A 14708-nucleotide genomic window follows, 5' to 3' on the forward strand; every position below is an offset into this window, starting at 1 on the left:
TTTTTCCGACTGGTTCGCATCCCGGCAATTAGGGTTCATTGGCTGTAACAGAGAAAAGTAAAATCCCCAGCTGGTAGGCAATTTCCCCGTGATTAAAGCATCGGGCTGATCAGAAAGTTGACATTCAATAAATTAATCAAGAAATCAGGAATGAACACCCCTGTTTGATGTTTGCAAATCGCACATGTGGATCGCCAGATGTTTTGACTTCATTTTTACCACCATAAAAACTAAAGAAAAGGAAACCCTGGGAGTGACCCCCAAGTGCAGGCGAGACCCCCCCCCCACCCCGCCGGCACAGTGACCAGCCCTGCAGCTTCTGGAAACTTCTCACAGGCTGTTGAGGGTGAAGCTGCTCCTCATAGCCATAAGCGTGGGCCTTTCCAGGCCTATGGAAGTGTGTGCAGTGTGGAGAAAAATTATCGGCTCCCAAATTCAACAAGAAAGCAGCAAAATCAAAATTAATAAATGCTTCATTAAACGCCTGCCAAACGCAGCAATGAGGCCTGCTTGCCGTTGTTGGATATGCAGTATTCATGATATTGGAGTCATAAAAACTTCATTACATTTGAGAAAACAGTTGCAGGAATTCCTACGGATGCTATTGGTTGTGGGGGAAATCACAGGTAATTGCGACTTTGATGAATTACCCACCGCCAGATAATTTAACAAGCAAAATCATTAAACTCCTTTCAAATATTTTTACTGCAAATAAATTATAGTTAAAGTAAAGGATGGGTGTGTTTTAATTTGTCGGAGGTGGTGGGGATCGAGGTCCCCAACGGGAAGATTGCCTGGAGCTTACAAAGGGCTTAGGAGCCGCGGAAGGTAGCATTCTGCAAGGGGCGCCCCCGGGGTGGGGCCCAGCTCCCCCCCGCACCTGGAAAGCTCAGGTGGCACTAGCGCCCTACGAGGACCCAGGGGCCAGCCCCACGGTTCCTGTCTCCATCATCTCTGACATTCTCACCCTGCTTCGAAGGCTTTCTCCGCCCCCCCCCCAACGGCAGAAATGAGCTGCCCATTTCTCCCACTATTCTCCTGCGAGCCCGCGGCCGAGGGTGCAAGCTGTAATTACATGCTCGCTTAGGCAGTGACACTTCCAAGCGGCGCGGGAGAGCTGATTAACCACCTGGTCCGCAGGCACAATTCAAATGGGCACCTGGGAGGCGGGCTACAATGACGGGTAGCGCGGTTGCCCAGACAGACGCGTGCTCGAGACAAAAGGACGCTCTCAGAGTCAGAACGGCCCCGCTATCTACAGCCCCACAGTCCTGCTCAGCCCGCCAGAGCTCTTGAGGCTTCTAAGGTCTCCCGTCCATTTGCGGGGACACCAAGCAGCGGCCCTGAGATGGCTCCTGGGACACAGGACTCCGCGAATTGCTCCCCGGGTGATTTTTTTTCTCCTGGGGTCATTTGGCAGTGGTGGAAGCTAGGTTGTCACGACCGGGGCGGGGGGCATGGGGCTACTCACAGCATCTGGTGGGGCGAGGCCAGGGATACCGCTGAACAGCCTACAAACAGATGGAATGACCCCACCACCCCGAATAATCCGGCCCCTCGTGTCAGTAGCCCAGCGGTTGAGTACCCCTGCCCCCAAGAACCATCCCAACCCAGGCAGCTGCCTCTTGAAGGGTCTTTCTTGCACATGGTTTAGAGGGCGGGAAAGCTCAGGTTGGGGGACCTCACAGATTCAGAGCTGACAGCATACCCAGATCTGCGGGCTGGAGGAGAGACTGTGTGGGGTCTTGCCGGCTGCACAAAACCCACTTTTTTTGGCAGCTCTCGCCACTGGACGTATTTTTGATGGAGTCAGACCCAGATGAGGCCGTGAATCACCAACTTCCAAGAAGAGAGGGCTCTCCATTTCTAAGCCATAAATTAAGGGCCAGGCCTCTCCCTGGCCTCCAAAGCCTGCAGCCTCCCCCCACGCGTGTTCATGCCCATTCCTCTCCTGGAGCCACGCTCTCATCTTTCCTGTTGATTTCCCCTTTCAGGAGAGTTTATCCTGTCTAAGGCCGCTTTTAGATTGTTCTCTCAAATGAAATAACATCAGAAGAGATTAATCATAGCCTGAAATTGAAAGGGATGAAGCCACATCCAACTGTGACCCTTATAATTTTCCTTGTGATTGCCTGCCCGAGCCCCCGATGAAGGCCGGCCCTGGGGTGGGGGGTGATTTTCAAAGTGGCCCTCGGCTCCGAACCCCACTCACCGCAGTGAGGCTGACAGCTCCTCGGATTTATGAATTAAGCAGTGACCTCCTAAGGATTAGTTTGGAGCCTCACAACGGAAACGGTGATAAGAAAGAAGGCTCACCAGCAACCCAGCAACGGCATGATCAGACACAATTTGGGGGCTGCCGGTGGAATTTCCTTGTGCTGGTAAAGGTACAAGAGCGGCACTCCCGCAAAAACAGTGACTAATTCCCGTGTTAGTGTGAGCAGGGTAGACATTAACTCTGTTTTCCAGGGAATAGAGCCGACCCAGGAAGGGAGGCCAGGCCTGCCCTGGGCCACAGGCAACCGGTCCTGGGTAGAAATTAGAACCCCGATGTTATGGGCACCCAATAAGAGATAAAACCTTCACCACATGATAAATTACAGTTTGAAAACTCCCTGCATCCGTGTTGAGGCATGAGAGCACACAATCCCTGATTCGAATAAAAATAAGGATGGAAGAGAGAAGAGGAGGAGGGGCTGGTCCAGAGGGAGGCAGGGAGAGGGAAGGGAGGGAGGGAGGGAGGGAGTGGGAAGGGTCTTCTCTCCACAGTCGGCAGATGTGAGTGTGTGGGTGAGCCCTAAGGTGAGCAGCTCCCTGTTCCGCACACAGCCTTCTTCCCTCATTTCAAACCCCTTCTTTAGAAACAGGAGACTCCAAGAGGCATCCTGGCACCAGAGCCAGGCAGCTAATTCCTGGGCTCCCAGCTCAGCTGCAAGATGCAGGAAAGACTCAAGCCTGATGATTATAAATTGTGAGGAGCAGAGTCCTGAAAAATGGCCCCTTGCCTGCTCTCATAACTTTGCAGGAAACGCGGCACAATTATGCTTTCTCTTCCCTCGCTTAAAAGTTGAACTGAAATTCATTTTTTTAAACGAGCCAGTTATAAAAGAAAACTATAATGCCTTGCCACTGGGTAATTCCTTCTTGATTAAAGACGGGGGCTGTTGATAAAATTGATGCCCACTAAGCTCCTAACAGACGAAGACCCATGTCTGATGTTCACTTCTGCGTGGATGGGTTTTCCAGGCAGGGAATGAACAGTTTGTAAGAAAGTGGCACAAAGCAAACCAAAGTGAATGGGGTGGGGGTGGGGGGTGCCCTGGAGCGGGGTAAGGACACGGGACGGGACAGCTGGTGGTTTTTTTCTTGCCTGGAATTAATTTGCCCTTTTCCTTAGTACTAGCCCCCCCTGACTTGACTTTGAAGGCTCTCAGTCCGTGAGGCCCATATGAAGCGGCCCTACAGCCGCCCTCTGCTGCCCTCCCTGCCTCCAAGGAAGGACATACAACCCAGCCTGGTTCTTCTCTCTCAAATTTCCTGCTCCAATTATTGGGAACAAGGTGCTGCCTTTTTGAGAGAGTTGTAAAACTGGCAGGATTGAGACCTGGTACCACTGAAAATCATCGTGGACACCAAAAGGGAGAGTCTTCTGGGAATAGGGCCACTATGCCTCACTCTGGAGCAATCCAGGAGCTGAGAACGAGCAAGGGCCACCACAGACAGTTGGACAGGGTGTGCACTGCACAAGGTCTTCCAGATGCAGGGGCAAGCGGGGACTGAATGTTAGCCCACACCCTGCTCACCAAGCCACATACCTGGAGGGGCACCTCCGTGCAACGTGCTCAAAGGTATGAGCTGCTCATCGAGGTGGGTACTGGGAGGGTTGTGTCTGCTCAGAGGGGATACCTTCTTCACATTCATATGAAAATGCCATACAGGCTAGTATTGGCCTGGACACAATGGGATTCACATTCTGACCCTAAAAGCCTCAGTGAAGTAAGTCAGGATATTGTTGATTGATGGATTCAGCCAGCCAGAGCTGGGTACTCTTCACACGCACCAGAAGACAAGAGATGGCATGAGTAATGAGCACCAGGAACCCCTTCAAAAATAAGAGGAGGGAGTGATCAGGAGGTCCTCTCTGGAGGGGAATCACCCAGGGATGAGACCGACCAATCCAGAGGAGATCTCTCTCTCTCTCTCTCTCTCTTCCTCTCTCTCTCTCTCTCTCAGCAAAGCCCAGAGATGTTGTCAAAAGGGCATTGAGAGAAGCTAGACATTTTCCAAATGTACCTTGTTTTATATTTTTGGCTTTAGAACAATGAAATTGTTTACAAAATTATAAAAACAAGGAAAATTTAAGTGAAAAAGCAAACAATTTAAATGAAAATAATGGCAAATAAAGAGAAAGTATATGAACCTGTTTGTCAAGTCGGTGCTTTGCAATGGGTTTGCAATGGGGGCCAGCAAAATAGGACCTGCAAGCTAGCCAAATCTGGCTTGCTGCCTGTTTTTATAAATAAAGTGTTATCGGACCACAGCCCTACCGCCTCATTTATATTTGGTCTAGGCAGCCGCCTTTGTACTACGATGGCAGAGTTGAATGTTTGCAAGAGCCTGGACACCAGAAGGCCCACAGAGCTGAAAGTATTTCCTCTTTGGATGTACATCTTGATGGGACAATAAGAACTACAAGGAAATCTTAAATCGTTCTTAGGAATAATAATATCGTTAGCAAGATTATCCGTATTATTATTTTGAAACACACATGCACATCCATATGCACAAACACACAAAGCCAATAAGCGATCATTGCGATGGCTGTCGGCCTAAGAGAAAAATACAAATATAAAATGAAAGTGATCAAGTAAAAACCTTGTCATCTGAAGTTTGAAGTGGAAGTATCAGTACGAACACGTGCTGTCTTTTCCTCTTTTCTATTTCTGGGCTCTGTCCACTGAAATAGCTTAGAAACGATCTGTCTGGTCGCACTGAGCACCCACACTCCACAGACTGCGATCTCTAAATACTAATTTCCACTGAAGAGCACCAGGGCTCCTGGGGGAAATGTCTGGTTCCAAACTTGGAACAGGACGTGCACCGGATGGGCCTGGAACATCTTGCCACCCCAGGAAGCAAGGAAGCCATCGGACTCCTGGGAGCAGGGAGAGGGCATCAAACAAACACAGAGAGCAACTTTGAGGGGCTCCCACTGACCATCAAGAAGGGTGTCAGTATCGAGAAGGATAACCACTGCAATTAATGAAGGCGCATCAAATATGTTAAGATCATGAGTTCACAATGATTCTTAAATTCAAAACAAAACAAAACATTGGTCACCCTTGGAGGTTGCTAGGGATCTAACTCCTTATCCTGACAATTGGTAAGTATAGAGAAAGATGAAAGCATTTATCCTGCCTTTCTTATACCAACTATATTCAGGGTAACTGAATAGCTAATTAGGAAATGTTCTTCTTTATAGAAGTGTTCCAGCTAATAAATGCAGAAAGAATAATACCATTTGAGTACTGCCATTTTGCAATGCTTAGTGATATGATGGGGGTCATTAAGGATCATCACTGGCTGATGAAACCATGATGTGAGAGGCTAATGGTACACTTGTTAAACGGCGGAGCAGGCTGATAACATTTGACAGGCCTGATTGATCTTAACCTCACCAAAAGACGAACAGGCAGACATCATGCGGCTCCTGGTGTGATGGAATGGGAAGTCCACAGTTCTACCTCTGAAGCATTCTTGTCAAGAAATCTAGTGAGTATCGCCAAACTTCTAGATCTAACTGAAAGCTGACTACCAGTTTGCAGGAAGCACAGAGAATGCAGGACGTGTCAGAGGACATCATGCCTAGGGAACCAGCAAAATCCAGATTATGACAAATACTAGAGGACAGATGACATGGTTTTCAACAACAACAGCAAAAGCATAAAAATTAAAAAGGGGAGGGAGACTCATTAGAGATTTCTGAAGACAAACCAACCAAATGCAACGTGTGGATCTTGTTTAGATCTTAATTTGAGCACAGCACTGTGAGGACATGGATGGGGCAAGCAATGGAATTGGACCATTGACTAGATATCCCATGACATTAAGAAATCTTTGCTCATTTTTGAAGTACAGCAGTGATATTACGTTTACAAAGTCTTTATCATTTAGAGATACATAGTAAATTATTCTTGAATAAAATGATATTATGTGTTGGGTTTCCTCTAAAATAACCAGTGGGGAGGAAATGGAGGGGTTGGATAAAACAAGACTGGCATGTTGTAACTGTCGAAGCTGGGTGATGGGTACATGAGGATTTACTATATTATTCTCTCTACTTTTTTATAGAACCAAAAATTTTGACAATGACAAAGAGAAAAAGGGTATCTGAAGATGGCAGGATGAAGAATCCAGAATCTATCCCACTGTTCCTCAATGTACCTCAAAAACTGACCGGTATGGAGTCTAAACTCCCCATAGAAGGGATTGAAAACTCAACTGTCCACAGGGAGCAAATAACAGAAACCAAGAGAGAGCAAGGAACAATTCAGACAGGTCCCTGCCCTTGTGGAATTCACACTCTTGGACAGGAAGCAAATAGTCACCAGATAATTACACAAACGCAACTACAAGTTTTGGAAAAGAAAGCAGGGGGTCAGAGCATGCAGTAGGGTGGCCTGACCTGAGAGTGCAGGGGTGAGGCAAGGTGTCCTCTGTCTTTGATGCTGCTTGCCAAACATTCTTGAACACATGGCAAGGACTGAGCCTCCTGTGGGGGGTGTGGCCATGTGGCTAATTCTGGTCCAGGAGGTAAGAGAAGAAGGAACACGAGTGTCATTTCTGGGCTGAGCACTTAATGCCTGGTGTGAGACTTGCCAGAGCCCTCTTTCCCTCTGCTGCTATGCCTGGTGGTGTTCCAGGTACCAGCTGATCCAAAGGACCAGAACTTGGAACAAGGATGTACAAAGTTGAGAGCAGAGCCCCCAGCCAACCCACAATGGACATCAGTCTGAGTGGGAAATAAATCCTTATTGTTTTGAACCATTGAGAGCTCCATTGTTTGAGAGCTTCACTGAGCTGTGCTGACTGATACTGGGGGCTTCTCTGAGGAGGTGATCTTTACCTGATACTTACAGGATGGGTAGGGATTAGTCCAGGGGGTCTGGAGTCATGGGGGATGAAAGAAAGGGACAACCCAGAAAGCAGATTATCAACAACTCATCGATGATACTAATATTCGCATCCCCCTCACCACAAGCTAAGCACTGTGCTAAGCTCTCCTGTACATCACCTCCTCACAGCAACTCTATGAGGGGCAATTATCATTGTCATCCCTGTACACATGAAGAATGAGACCCAAGGCAGTCTGGCTCCAGAGTCTCTGCCATTAGCCTCTAAGTTACTCTGCCTCTTGTGGGGTTCTGGAACAGAGCAGCAGAGTGTTCAAGAGAGTCCACTGTGGCTGAAGGAGAGAAGTCAGAGAACAGGTGGTCCAAGGGGATGCTGGAGAAGTAAGCAGGTCAGAACACATAGGGCCTTTCCACAAGCTGACAGAAAGAAGGACAAGCCATGAGGGTGACATGATCAGATTTCTGTTTTGAGCAGATTCACTTTGATCATTGAATCACATACAAACGATAAAGGTCATATCCAGATGAAGGATTAGTACAAGTCAATGAGAAAATACAAATAATCTGACACAAAAATGAGCAAAAGACTTGAACAGGCACTTCACAAAAAGATCTCCAAATGGCCAAAAGCACACGAGAAGAGACTCAGCCTCATTAGCCCTCAGGGAAATGCAAATTAAAAGTACAGTAAGATACTCTGCCCACCGAGAGAATGGCAAACTAAAGAAACAAAAACAAAACAGACCCCAAACCACTGGACAATAGCAAGTCTTTCAAGGGCATAGAACAGCTAGAACTCTTCACCTGAAGGCAGGAGGATAGCATAGGACTGCCGTTCTGCTAAACTGTTTGGCAATGTCTGTAAAAACATACCATACCCTGTAACAAAGAGAATCAACCTCTGCCCATCAGAAACAAAATTGCACGAGAATGTTTATGTGTAGGTGGTAGGAGCTAAAAGAAAACAACCCAAATCCCCATTAAGCAAATGGATAAAAGAATTACAGCACAATCGTAAGCAGAATACTATCCAGCAAAGACAATGAAAGAACTGGATGGAGCCACACACGATAGCTTGCTTGAGTCTCAAAAATGTTATGCAAGGGTTGCCCGGGGGGCTCAAGCAGTATAGCACCCAACTCTTGGTCTCAGGGTCAGCAGTTCAAGCCCCACATTGGGTGTGGAGCCTACTTAAAAAGAAAAAAGACGTTACGCAAAAGCAGCTGGATGCAAAACACGGGGTCTGAATTACTCCATCTAAAGAAAGCCCCACAGCAGGCCCAATGAAACTATAGTCCTGGGTGTCAAACAGTGGTTCTCTTTGGGAGGGCCCTGGGGAGGGGGCGGTTTCGAAGTTGGAGCAAGGTGACCTCAAGACCCAGGTTGAGGTTTCACAGAGGGGCGGAGGCCCCAGCCGACCCACAATGGCCATGCAGTCTCGGGATGACATGATATTTCAACTGGGGGAAAGAAAACTTACCTTGGCTTTGGTGGAGGTGGAATGTGGGTGGGGCCTGGGCAGCGACAGGAGCAGGGAGACCATTTCAGAGGCTGTGGCACTTGTCAGGCGAGAGGTGAGGAGGGCTCAGGCTGCGTGGCAGGAAGACGGAAGGTGGATGAGTGAACGTGGACCAGAGGAGACAGACCCAACGTGGTGCTGCCAACAGAGGGGGCCAAGCACGGTGCCTAGGCTTGTGCACGCCAAGCACCTCTGCCTTCCTCATTTCTTTCAAGAGGGAGCCTGCTTTGTACCTGGGCTCTCTGGCCTTTTAAGAAAAGGTTTGCCAATTCCTCTTTTAACCAATCCAAGAAGAATCATTTCCAGTGTTTTTAAAATACACCAACCTGGGTGTGCTTTCCTGGTGGGATAAACAGAACAGGTAAGAAGTTTTAAACTGCCTTTAGCAATAACAATATTGTTGACGATGGCATTGGCATTGTCATTTTGAAACAGACAGAGCCAATAAGCAATTCTTGAAATTATTTTCAGCCGCAGAGAGAAAAGGACTGCAAACACAAAACTAAAGCAAATCAAGCATCCACAGTCGGTGTCCAATACGCATGTGTTGGGTGGGGACAGCTTGCAGCCCCGGGCCCCTGAGTGGGGCCAGTGCTTATGTCTGTCCTTCTCCATAAGATGTGCTTCCGTAGCTCACCCCGTCCACCCCACCGGCCATGCCCCAGCACAGCCACTCATCCCTCAAACCTCAGCTCCAAACTCACATTCTCGAGAAAGTGTCCCCAAACCCCCAGACTTTGTTGGTCCTCCATCATGAGCTGTCATGTCACCCTATGAAGTCCCTGTTTGTCATCAGCTCTGTGTGTACGTGTGTGTGCATGTATGTGTGCAACTGTTGGTTACCACAGGCCCAAGTCAGTCAACAAACCATTGCATCCCCGGCTTAACGATGCCCAGCACATGGCAGAAGCTTAATAAATATATATTGAGTGAAATTTTGGAGTCATCATAAACAGCTAATGTTTTCTGAGCACTTGGGAAGTGCCAAGCTATCGTGAGCATTCTCATTTAATCCCCTCAGCGACAGTAATAGCTGACATTTATGGCAATGCATACTCTAAGCCAGGTCCTATCCCAGACACTTTCCATATAATACCTCTTCTATTGTTTGCTTCCATCCTATACCATCTGTCATGGTCAGTATCGTGGTTCAACTCGGCTGGTCTATGGGACTGTGTTATTCCATCAAACACCAACCTAGGTGTTACTATGAAGGTATTTTATAGGTAGGTTAGCAACAACAGATGACTTTAAATAAAGGAGGTGATCCTTAATAACCTGGAGGGCCTCATCCAATCAGTTGAAAGGCGAAAGTTAAGTTTCCCTGAGGAAGAAGAAATTCTTCAGTGGCCTCAGCTCCTGCCTGAAGGTGTCCAGCCTGCCGCCTGCCCTGCAGACCCCCACCCTGACAGCTGGTTCCTCAACATGCATCTCCTCACATACACATCCTACAGATTCTGTTTCTCTGGTATAACCCTGACCAATACACCATCTAAACTTGAAACAGGAAAACTGAGGCAGCAGCAGGTTTCTATAGTTTGTCCAAGATCGCATGTACATGTACGTATGTAGATGCTGGAGCTGGGATTGGAACCCAGGCGATCAAATCCACAGCCAGCACTGGTACGCACCACAGGGCTCGACCTCTACTACTGAACCCTCCATCCCCACCCATTCTCCCTCTTGACTAAAGACAGGGATGGCCACCGGGGGGCTGGGGGGTGAGGAGGGGGCTGCGGTAACGTAAGTGAAGTTCTACTACAGCAAAAGTTGAGTAAGAAATTCCTGCTGCATTTGGATACGGGTTGAGTTGGGTCAAGGGTAGCAATCAATAAGATTAATAAAGCACAACTCAAGTTTTTACTCCCCCCGTTGTGATGGATGAGGCCTTTGAAGCAACTAACGGAGGCCTTAGCCTGAGCATCCAAGAGAGATTTGTGGACACATTTATATGAAGGATCTCCTTCCAGCTCCCACGAGCGTTTAAGTTGACTTGCTTCAAACAAAGATCAAAGCAGGGGCTGGAGATATTGTTTCGCCGATTTGTATAAATCAGCCAGACAAACTGTGGCCTCGACAACTCCTGATGTTTCTCCAGTTGGACGTAACTTGTTAAGAAACATGTCGGGCAGCTGCAAAAATCTGAGAGCCTCCTTGGGATAGAAACTTCTAGAAGAATTGATCACTTGCTGCCTGACTTTACCTTAACTATTTCTGAAGCCATAATTGAAAAGGCCCCAAGGTCCACTTTCCACGTATCCTTCAACCTTTCAGAATGGATTTGAGTGATCATTTTTAACACTAAGGCCTTATGTTTGTAGTTTTCAGATGGTCACAGACATCCTCTTGTCTCAATTTCATAGCCACCATCTGAGGTGAGGGAGGGCAGCAGAGATTTCTGCCATCTTGCTGGTGAGAAACTGAGGCTCAGAGAAGTCAAGGATCTCGCCCCAGGCCAACCAGACACACAGCTGACGAAAGTGAGACTAAGCTGCTGGGGGTCTCTTCCCAGCTCCAGCCTCTCTCTATCTGTGGATTTCTTTCTTGTCATTTTGCCAATGTTCACTGAGTGCTCCCTATGTGCCCAGGGCTGGGCTAAATACTTCCACGCTCTCTTTAAATATTTCCTGATCTACACATTTTCTTTTGTCTTAGGATATGTTTCCAATGTGGAAGTAGTGGCAGAAGCTACTTCAGAGAATTTCACCAAAGCCTCAAACTCACACGCTGCACGCGCGCGCGCACACACACACACACACACACCAGCCGAGGTCCAGGAGACGTGGGAATGATACAGAAAACAACAAGAACAACAACCCCTCTTTTCTCATCTGTGTACATCTGGAACTGCCTCTTATACCACAGATACGGTCTTCAGATCTATGAAAATTAATAGCCACCATTTACGGAGCACTTAACACGAGCCAAGCCCCATGCCAAGCACTGTTGATATATGAGCTCTTTTAATCCTCTGGAGTAGATTACATTTGATCTCCATTGCACAAAAGAGGAAAAAGAAACTAAAACTCATCAAGGTCAAGACTCTTATCCAAGGTCATATGGAAGCATGCGATGGGTGGCACACAGGTTCCAAAGCTCTTGTCCTTAATCTAACATTGCCCCAGGACACGACTTCACCAACCACCCCTATTATCTTTACCTATACTTTCCTTTGCTTTGTATCATTAACTTATTATTGAAAAGACACATTATTTTTACTGAAAAACAATTTTTTATTTTTTTTTTTTTTTTATTTTTTTTTTTTTTTTAGAGAGATCACAGTAGACAGAGAGGCAGGCAGAGAGAGAGAGAGGGAAGCAGGCTCCCTGCTGAGCAGAGAGCCCGATGTGGGACTTGATCCCAGGACCCCGAGATCATGACCTGAGCCGAAGGCAGCGGCTTAACCCACTGAGCCACCCAGGCGCCCTGAAAAACAATTTTTTAAAAATCAGACAACTTCAGATGTAGAAAGCTGGAAAGAGCATCACTCCCATTCTTACCACCACCACAAGGAAACAGGCCAGATAATTTGAAATCTTGCAACTTTTCTTTAATCCAGCAGAGAGCTGAGGTTGCCAGGCAACCAACTACCTTGAAATATAAGGAAAGATAGGTGCCTCCAAGGAGAGACAGGAACACTTGCTTAGCTGGGGTAAATGCCACTGGACACTGGTAGGAAAAAATAAGCTAAAATATTTAACAAATTGCTAAAGATTGAGTATGGGCTGGTGAGGCAATCTAGCATTTCTGAGAGCTACACACACAAGAGGAATTCATTCTATACAAGGGTCTGTTCCCATAGCTGAACTGACACTTACAAAAAGATAAGAAAGGGCAGGATGAGAATTCTGAGAAAGTTCCCTCCCCGTGTATGCCTGAGGGAGGGGAACAGCAGCCGCCATAGGAAAAACACAAAGCCCCACCGAGATCCTTCTCCCCCATAGGGCACCAGCGAAAGCAATATACCTGACTAAAGGCAACTACAACAAAACCCCTCTATTCAGGACATGGACAGGATGTGCAGGAAGACATCCTGAGCCCAGACTTGTGACCAGGGTTTGGACCTACTCACACAGTGCCTGGATGATATTGAAGCATATTCAGAACAGCAAAGAACACCCCCCACTATGCAAACCAGCATCTACTGCTGGCAGAGGGGCAGGAATGTGGAGACAGACACTTACTTTGGCAAAGTGCAAAAAAAAAAAAAAAAAAAAAAAAAAGACTTAAAACTGAGAGCAGAGCAAATATTGAGGAAAGCCCTCTAGCAAGCCAGCCCCCAACCTAAACCTAAGCCCAGACAAGAGGACTTTGAAGCTAGTGGTGCATTGAGGGAAACATAGTTACAACAAACCTCAACCCAGATGAGCTCCTAAGTATGTTGACTCAACTCCCCCATACTAAAGGTCAAGCAGAAATAAAGCCATGCTCCATTCCCAGACATAAAAGTTATTTACCCCAGTGTCTACTGTCCTATATCAGATGTATAGATTTGGGTAAAAAAAAAATTGTGAATCTTTCAAAGAAATGAGAAAATGCAACATGTTGTCAAGGGACAAAAGAATCAACAGAATCAGACTCAGAAATGGTACAGACGTTGAAGTTATGAGACAGGAACTTAAGATAACTCATTAGCATGTTAAAGTCTCTAGTGAAAGTAAGGACACTATGAATCATCCCAAGGGTAATTTCAACAAAGGGGTAGGAACTACAAGAGAAAATCAAAAGGAAATGCTGGAAATAAAGACCTAGCAACAAAGATAAAGCATGATTTTGATGGACTCACTAGTAAACTTAACACAAGTAATAAAATTGAAGATAGTCCAATAGAAATTATTCAAATAGAAACTCAAAGAGGAAAAGAGTTTTTTTTCTTACTAAAGGAGAAACAGAGCATTCAAGAATTGGGGGACATGGGGCACCTGGGTGGCTCAGTGGGTTAAGCCTCTGCCTTCAGCTCAGGTCATGATCTCAGGGTCCTGGGATCAAGCTCTGCTTAGGGCTCTCTGCTCAGCAGGAGCATGCTTCCCCTTCCCCCTCTGCCTGCCTCTCTGTCTAACTTGTGATCTCTCTCTCTCTCTTTGCATGTATAAAATAAATAAATAAAATCTTTTTTAAAGTTTTAAAAAGAAGAATTGGGGAACATTAATAAAGGTAACAGAAATATAGTTGGATTCTCAGAAGGAGAAGAGAGAATGAGTCAGAAAAGAAGGATTTGAGAAAATAATCATCTCACTGGCATTTATAGAAAACTCTACCTAACTACACAAGGAACATTCACCAAGACAAACCATATTCTAGACCATGAAAACAATGGTAAGATTTCTAAATACTTAAAATAAGTGAAACTAGACAATAAGCGTTTTCCAAAACTAATGATGGACACCAAATCACAGATCTAAGAAGCTCAGAGAGCACTGATCCGGGAAGTTAAACAGAACAGACACCTCAGCCACCATATCAGCACGGCTGAAAAGGAAGGATGAGGGACAAAGGGAAAAATTAAAGGTAGGCAGAGGGGGAAAATGCATCACATACAGAGGGACAAAGAAGAATTATATCAGACCTCTCATCAGAACTAGATAAGCCAGAAACCGATGGAAATGATGTCTTTGGAGTGCCAAAAGAAAAAACTGTCAACTCAAAATTTATTCCCAGCCTGTGGGCCATCTGAAGCCTGCTGTCCATTTTTGTAAATACAGTTGTATTGAATTTATAAAATTCAGCTGTATATTGTCTATGGCTGCTTTCACACAACAATGGCAGAGTTAAGAAGTTGTGACCAAAACCATATGGCCTGTAAAACCTAAAAGTTTTATTACATGACTTTTTACAGGGTCTGCCAACTCCTCTTCCAAAGTATAAGGGACTCAAACGAGTAGTTGCAAAAGCAAAAGCAGTAGCCAGCATATGCAGAAGTAGAATACATGGCACCCATGGCTCAGAGCATTAGAGGGAAGAATTATTAGCATAGTATTGTAAGTTTCTTAGACTAGATGTAAAGCAGTATCCTATTATTTGAAGTCAGAATTTTTAATTAAAGATTCATATTATAA

Source organism: Martes martes (genome assembly GCF_963455335.1).
Source record: "Martes martes genome assembly, chromosome: 9".
NCBI lineage: Eukaryota > Metazoa > Chordata > Mammalia > Carnivora > Mustelidae > Martes > Martes martes.